Here is an 8,950-nt window from a genome sequence, read left to right as displayed (position 1 = left end):
GACGTAACTCGATATTTATTGTTTTGCCCTAATCTATTATATTACAAGTCTGATCTTTTAACAGGTTATTCGATCAAGCATGGATGAGTCGCAATCCAATCCCATTAATATTTCGAACAACATTGGATCAACAACGAAGATTCCCATCCTATACACCCATGATTATGAAGTGTGGGCACATCACTTTGAAGACTATGTTATAGGATCTGAGGACAATGGATACCTCATCTGGGAAGCAATCATATCTGGACCCTTTTCTCATTCAGCAACTTCAAGGATTATTAAAACTCAAAAGGAGTATAATGATCTTTTAAAAGACGTTAAAGATATTGCTCAAGACGAAAAAGATAAATTTCAGTGCAATATCAAAGCATTGAGATTAATCAGATTCGCTCTTCAATCCAATACTTTCAGACTGGTGAGTTCATGCACGACTGCAAAAGAAATATGGGACAGGCTACGAGAATTATACTCTACAGATGAAGATCTTGAACACTCCATTCAAACCTTACTCTTGTCCAAATTTGGTGAATTCAAACAGGGAGCCGAAGAGACTGTGACGCAAACGTTCGATCGCTTCAATCATCTTCTTAGCAAGATGATTAAACATGACATTGAAAGGAAGCTAATTGAGCAGAAGGTTACGTTTTTGAACGGTCTCAGATCTGAGTGGAGAGCAGTAGTGTCCACAGTTAAAGCGCATGAGCAATTCAAATCCTATTCTTTGGCGAAACTGGTGGGTATCCTGAAATCCCAAGAAAAGATCGTGTTATAGGAAAAAAATGTGGTTTCAAGCCTGGGTTCGTTGGCCCTCCTGTCCAAAAGCAAAGCAGTGATGGAAGAAGAAGACCTCATCTTGGAGGACTATGACCTCACTTCTGAAGACTATGCTATGATGGAGTCCAACCCCAAGAGGTTCATCAAGAAGAGATTCCCCACAAACAAGAACCGAAATTAGCAGGGGAGTTATAGTTCTGAAAAGGTCAAAGATGAACCAAAGGCAGAAGAATCAAGGAAGGAACCGAAAGCTGAAGGAGATTCGGGAGTGAGCTGCTATTACTGTAGGGGAAAGAACCACTATGCAAAAGATTGCGTCCTCAAGAAAATGGCAGAAAAGGATGATGAAAAGGATGAAGAAGCTTTGTTGCTGAAAAAGCTGGATGAAATCATAAAGAAAAAATCTACTGCTAACCCTTCTATGAATGCTTTAATTGTGCAGGGTTCGGTAGCAGATGATGAGTTCGGTGGCGTGGAGGTCTGGTCAACTGACTCTGAAGATGATGAAGTAAGGAAGCCTTCTCATGGAAAGGCTTATGTGGCGAAAGAAGAGAGCAGTGGTGGAAAATGCTTGATGGTGTCTGACGTTTCTCAGATGAGGGGATACAACACGGATGGTGGGATTGAAGACGCAAAGGAGCGAGAGGACTTGTGCTTCACTGCAAAACCGCTCAGCGTACAGTTCAACGAGCTTGATGAACTGATCAAGAAAGTACAATCCGTTTTTGTTTCATTCAAAGTCCCACAATGCTCATACGAAAAAGAATTAAAAAATGTTAATTCAAGAATCTCTCATCTAGACAGTAGTTTAACTCAAACTCGAGTCACCAATTCTAACCTGACTGACCAAATAAGCAGGGTGTCTTCGAAGAATGAGGAACGGAGGATGTGGATCGAACTGAAGGAGTCGGAGTTAATCAAATTAAAAGATGAAAACATTTATTTGCAAAGAGACAATTTAAAGCTTTTAAAACAGCGAAATGTTTTTTGTTTGATTGCTAAACGTCTTTACACTAATATCACTCAGCTTCATTTGGATTGTGAAATAGGACAAAAGATTCATCGCATGATTTTACCCTTCCTTGAATTTAAGGAGGATGAAATTGATGCTGAAGCGTATAATTGTGAAAGTATTATTTCGTCTAAGGAAGTTAATCCGACGTATATGTATGGACTGGACAAAATTGAATCTTTCATTAAGTCCAAGGACCACAAGGACATGCTTAAAAACCTTTTGGATGAAAATGATCAACTGAAACTGAGGACCGAAACCATACAAAAATTTGATTCATTAAATTCCAACTTGAGCTCGGAAAATAAAATTGATGTTGAAAATGCATCTGAGCTTAATGAGTACGACAATATGAGTGAAATTTCTGTAGAGGACACAGTTGATTGTTCAGAATTTGTTAAGAGCGAACCCGAAAACCACAAGAATCTCATCTCATAAAATTCAGTGGAGTTTGCTCGTTTGTCCCAACAAAAGTCCCTGATCCTTGCAGAAAAGGCAATAGTATTTCAAAAAGTTAGGACCACTCCAAATCAGGTGTATAAGGTCACAGGCGTAACCGAACATCAGACTGCTGAACTCACAGCCATTATTAACGAAGACAATGATGATGGATGTGACGAGTTCTTCTGGTCAGCTCCCATTGATAATGCTGATGAAACGGTTGGTCTATCTGAAAGGACCTCATGGAAAAGCAAAGGCATATATGTGCCAGAACCCTTAAATAAGCCTGATAGCTTCGAGTGCCAAGTACTAGTCGTACAAAAGATGTTCCTCAAGAAAAAGGAATTCCTGCAAAAGAAGTCACTCCTCCAAGCGAAACATCATCAGTTCAGAGTGAACCAGCTAAAGGAAAACAGAAATCAAAAGCCAATATTCATCATCAACCGAAGCAGATGAGAAATCAAAAACAACAAAGGAATCAGAGATACAAGAAGAATCTCTCTGAGAGAAAATAGTTTTGGCAATCTCAGAATGCCTATTTTTCACATCAAGACAGGAACTTAAAGTCAGAGAAAAGTCATGTAGAACCACAAGAGAGCAATAACAACCGAAAGCAGAGGTTCGGTTCAGAAAAAGACTTCAACCGAAAGCAGAAGTTCGGTTCAGAGAAAAACATCAACCGAAAGCAAAGGTTCGGTTCAGAGAATGACTTCAACCGAAAGCAGAGGTTCGGTTCTAAGAACAAAAGAGATCAAAATTCTAGGGTCGGTCCCACTAATGATCAAAAGCAAAAAGGTCACCTAGAATCTCAAGTCAAGCAACCATCTCAGTCTAAGTCCTCTCATTATAACTCTTCTAATTCTTCAAACTCTTCTAATTCCTCTCCACCTCGTCCTAATTTCCATTCTGTTCATTCTCAAAAACCTCAATCATCAACTGAAGCGAAAGGAAAATCGAAGGTTTCATCAGTTAAACCAGAGTCCAAACCAAAAGCAACGAATCCCAATAAAATTAAAGTATTCACCATCAAAAGGAAAGATGAAACAACACTAATAAAAAGAACATATCTTGTTGACATCTCTCTTACTATTCCTGTTCCTGTGAAAGGCTCACGAGGACCCAAGAAACTTTGGGTTCCTAAATCTGCTTGATTTTTGCAGGTTATCAGTGACGAGCAGTTTGACGAAGAATGGTACATTGACAGTGGCTGCTCGCGTCACATGACAGGAAGGAAGGAAGAGCTAAGGGAATACAGATCTCTTCCAAATGGTGGAAATGTTAAATTCGGGAACAACTCTTTCAGCACCATAAAAAGGCTATGGAATGATTGCAAACGGTGATTTCACGATTAGAAAGGTTGCATACGTGGAAGGACTACAACATAACCTCATCAGTGTATCTCAGCTAGTTGGAGGTACCGGTCTCAAAGTTTCATTCGACGATGAGGGTTCTAAAATAATTGAGAAGAAGACGAAAAGAGTTATTCTCAAATCGGAGCGTAAAGGTGAAATTTTTCCCCTGAACCTCAAACCTATCAAAAGGAACCCAACTATCTGCCTGTTATCCAAAGCACAATCTGACGAAAGTTGGTTGTGGCACCGAAGGCTCTCTCATCTCAACTTTAAAAACATCAATAAACTTGTCACTGGAGGTCATGTTCGAGGTCTTCCATTGCTCAAGTACGATAGAGAACATTTGTGTGCTGCATGTGAAATGGGGAAGCAGAGTCGTCAAAGTCATCCATCTGTAATAAACACTAAAGTTGTTGAACCACTAGAATTACTTCATATTGATTTGTGTGGTCCATCATCTATCGAAAGTATCGGTGGTAGCAAGTACATTCTTGTTATTGTTGATGACTTTTCGCGTTTTACATGGGTGTTCTTTCTGAAGCAAAAAATCTGAAGCGACTCTCAAACTAAAGACGTTCATTAAGCATGTTGAAATACAGTTGAAGAAAGTCGTTCGCAACATCTGGAGCGACAATGGGCTACAGTTCAAAAATAAAGAATTCAAAGAATTCTTGGCCGAAAAGGGAACCAGTCATAACTTCTCAGCTCCCTACACTCCTCAACAAAACAGGATTGTCGAAAGACGAAACCGATCTTTGTGTGAAGCGGCCCGAACCATGCTAAGTTTCGCTTCCTTACCTTTATATTTTTGGGCTAATGCTATTTCTGCTGCTTGTTTTACACAGAACAGATCATATCTCAATAAGCGCTTCACTCTCACTCCTTATGAGATCATCAACAACAGGAAGCCAAATGTCAAGTTTTTCCATGTGTTCGGTTCACGGTGTTTCATCTTCAATTCTAAAGAAAACTGCAACAAGTTTGATGTCAAAGCCGACGAGGGGATATTTCTGGGATATTCTCTAACTTCTAAAGCGTACAGGGTATTAAACAAGCACTCAAGGAAAATATAAGAAACTTATTACGTGACCTTTGATGATAGCTATGTCAAAAAGCTTAAGGCCAACGAAGATACAGCTGGAGAAATTTTTCCTCAAACTGGCCAAGTCACCGCCTCTATCGCAAACCTCTTTGAGAAGTTCGTCGAGTTATTTGATGAACCAGAGAAGGCAACTCTCTCAGAAGCCAACGCAGCTGACAAAAAGGTAGATCATCTGTAGCAACTTATCGATGATGCTGCAAAGAGAATGAATGAAGGAGGATCAAGTTCTGACGACCCTCCACAACACAATGCTTCAGTCGAGGGGGGAGGATCCACCATCATCATCACAGTCGAGCTCACATGTTGAGGGGGAGAACAGTTCTCAAGCTGCTCCAGAACGCACTTTAACAACCGAAAGTACCACACCAACCGAAAGTGCCTCATCACCTGAAGGTGCATCAACACCCGAAAGCTCATCACCAGCAGAAACCTCTGTAGCACAAGACTCTCAAGACATTCCTAAAAGCTTATCTATCGAGGGGAGCATGCCGATATGCCTTATGACGATGAAAGTCCATCCGACCCAGAAGAGATGATAAACGCTGAATTGGATCTATCCTTTGATCCAAACTACCCTCCTCTCGTCAAATGGACCAGAGATCATCCTGTCACTCAAGTCGTTGGGGATGTATCTGAAAAGGTTCTGACCCGATCACAACTCAAGGCAAAACAAACTTCCTTGTTTTCACAAGTAGAATTCTGTATGTTCAACTCCTTCGTCTCAAAAGTTGAACCAAAGACAGTTAACACTGCTCTTGATCACTCCGATTAGGTTCAAGCCATGCAAGACGAACTGAATGAATTCGAAAGGAACAAAGTTTGGCGACTTATTCCAACTCCTCCAGATGCCTCGGTTGTTGGTCTCAAATGGGTCTTCAGGAATAAAATGGACAAAGAAGGGAACGTGATACGAAACAAAGCACGTCTGGTAGTAAAAGGATACTGTCAGGAGGAAGGAATTGACTATGAAGAGACTTTTGCTCCTGTAGCTAGGTTGGAATCGGTCAGAATCTTTCTCGCCTATGCTGCACACAAAAACTTTGAAGTCTACCAAATGGATGTCAAGTGTGCATTTCTCAATGGTGAACTCGAAGAAACAGTGTACGTGGAGCAACCTCCTGGATTCGTAAATGAAAGGTATCCTAATCATTGTTATATTTTGGAAAAAGTCGTATATGGACTGAAACAAGCTCCGAGAGCCTGGTATGAAACGCTTACAAAGTTTTTAAAGATGTCGAAATTCAAAGAAGGTTCGGTTGACCCAACCTTCTTTCATAAGAAGGAAGGTAACCACCTTATGATTGTTCAAATTTACGTCCATGATATCATCTTTGGCTCTACGAATCCCAGCTTAACAGCTGAATTCAGAAAGCTGATGGAGACTAAATTTGAAATGAGTTCAATGGGTCCAATTAACTTTTTCCTTGGTTTAAATATTAGACAGGGACCCGAAGGCATCTTTATCAATCAAGATGCTTACACGAAGACTCTTCTAGAAAATTTTGGCATGATGGGAGATTCTAAGGTCAAAGTTCCAATGGCATTCGGCACCAAGCTCACCCCATCCTTGGATAAACCAGCAGTTGATATTACGCTTTATCGCCAGATGATCGGTTCTCTGATGTATCTTACTGCTAGCAGGCCTGACATAATGTTCTCTGTTTGTTACTATGCTAGATTTCAGGCGAACCCACGCGAACCCCACATGCTTGCAGTGAAGAACATTCTACGATATCTCAAGCGAACTACCTATTTAGGTCTATGGTATCAATCCAACTCGGGCTTCTTCGTTCAGGCCTACTCAGATGCAGACCTTGGAGGTTGTGGATTAGACAGGAAAAGCACCACAGGCGGCTGCCAATTCCTTGACGAGAAGTTGGTTAGCTGGCAATCAAAGAAACAAACGTGTGTATCTTTGTCTACAGCTGGAGCAGAATACATTGCAGTTGCATCCTGTACTTCTCAAGTGATTTGGATCCAGAGTCAACTCCAAGACTATGGACTAAATATGAAAAAGATCCCACTATATTGTGACTCTGAAAGTGCAATTAGGATTTGTCATAACCCAGTGCAACACTCCAAGACTAAGCACATAGCACTGAGGTATCACTTCATTAAAGATCATGTGGAAGATGGAAACGTTGAAATTCACTTTGTTAGAACCACTGATCAACTGGCTGATGTCTTCACCAAAGCCCTTCCTGAAGCGTCGTTCAAAAACATTCTACAAGGGCTAGGTATGATGGAATCAGAGTCAGTACCACAAACTACCTCTCAAACTCAAACGTAAGAAGCGAAATAGACCGAACGTTCGGGTTCGGCTGAATAATCTGCCTTTCGCTCATCAATTAACGGTAGTTTTCTTGGTTGTAAATTACATGTACAATTGTTTTACAAACTTGTTTATCTTATTGTCAAAAGCATTTCCTTTTTGAAAGTCTAAGTTCATTGGTTTTCCAAAAAATTTCAAAACCGAAACCAATCGAACGCTCGGGTTCGGTTTTCCAAAAATTTTCAAAACCGAAATCAACCGAACGCTCGGGTTCGGTTTTCCAAAATTTTTGAAAACCGAATCCAATCGAACGCTCGGGTTCGGTTTTTCAAAATTTTTCAAAACCAAAATCAACTGAACGCTCGGGTTCGGTTCCAAAGTTTTTTTTAACCTTTTCTTTTCTTTCTTTCCGTATTATTATTTTTTTATTATTTTTATTTTTTTATTATCAAAAACTCCAAAAATATTTTGTTCTTTATTTTTTTTGTGTGTTTGTTTATGGGGAAATTGTTGAATTAGTTAAGTGTCCCTAGAAGCATGCTGCTGTATGTGCCCAAAGCCTCATCCGATTCTGAATAATAGCCTTAATGACTTGGTATACACAAACCTTGTCTTCCCAATTAGGCTATCTCATTTATTCTAATCGTGAGCTACCGAACTCTCTTCTCACATGAGATAAGAGTTTTCTGCTTGGTCCTATCTTTCACAGCAGAGGTACTTTAATTTCTTACACCATCTCTATTGCTTTTCTCCATTAACTTCGTTTCACAAACGTAACCCTTGAGACTCTCAGAAATTACCACTGAGGTTTATGGTTACTCAAAAACTGCGTTTATGATCTTAGTTTCGTGCCACTACGAGCTGAGTGAAACCCAAAATTCAATACCCAATCTGAATTGACGGTGAACAATTTATTTGCTCTAGTTTTCACTAATGAATTGACGGACGTATCTTCATGAAGTCTCAAAATTTTCTTTTGTGTGATTCCTATGAAATTGTTACAAACCATAACATTTCTTCCCTTGGGATCCAGTTTTTAATTTTTGTTGAGATTTTATATTTCCCAGCCACTTTAAAATTATTTCAAACCTACTTGTTCAACAGACTACACCGGTCTCACAAGTACTTTGTTCACTTTCTATCTTATTTCAAGATTAGGACTGTTGAATCAAAGCTAAGCCACCCTAAAAAGCTTAATTAAAAGATGCCTTTCAACACTTCTTAATAGGTGTTTGATTGTTATTCAACAGGAAACCACATTAACACTTTAAGGTCTTTCTTGACTTTGAAGGATGCGATTCGTGCCCGGGATCATTTGTTTCATGTCTTTATTGACATCACAGTTTTTCCCAAAAAGGATTGTTTTATTTCTTTTCTTTTTACACCCTCAGCACGAAAATCTTTGATTTTCCAAAATTCTGGTTCTAATAATTACAGGCTTTGTCATTGGATTGGTGGTTGATTAATTGTTGTGGTCAATTTTAATCCATGTGGGCGTATTATACAAAAGATGCCGTTACAGGGATAAGATGAAGGGTTGCTGACTCAGGCGGGAGTCTAATTGACTTGATTTCAAACGGCAGTAAAAAGGGAACGAGTGCAAGTTTTGAAACGTCCAATCTCCAAATGTCGTCACAGACGCGTGTGCGAATTTGAAACGGTTCATCTCCAAAAAGCACTGAAAGGGCGCGTGTGAATCTGAAACGATTTCTATCCAACCGACGCTTGATGGGAGGCGTGTTCTAAGGAATCTGACACTCTCTCTCATGTGTGATCATCGGTTTCCCTACCTGTCACGCATCAGTCAATTCCAGAAAAACCCTTCGTATTTCGATAGAAGATTTGGGAAGATTTTTCTCTCTCCTTAAACCCCAGTATAAAAGGCGACATCATCTACCATTTACCTCTTTACTGCAATCAAGAATCCCAGAGCGCAAGAATTCCCTGAACCCTAACTGTTCATCATCTTCTTCACTCTCTTCAACAATGGCAGA

This window comes from Lactuca sativa, chromosome 3, assembly GCF_002870075.4.
Source record: "Lactuca sativa cultivar Salinas chromosome 3, Lsat_Salinas_v11, whole genome shotgun sequence".
NCBI classification, from domain to species: Eukaryota; Viridiplantae; Streptophyta; class Magnoliopsida; order Asterales; family Asteraceae; genus Lactuca; species Lactuca sativa.
Note: the sequence above shows the minus strand (reverse complement) of the source record.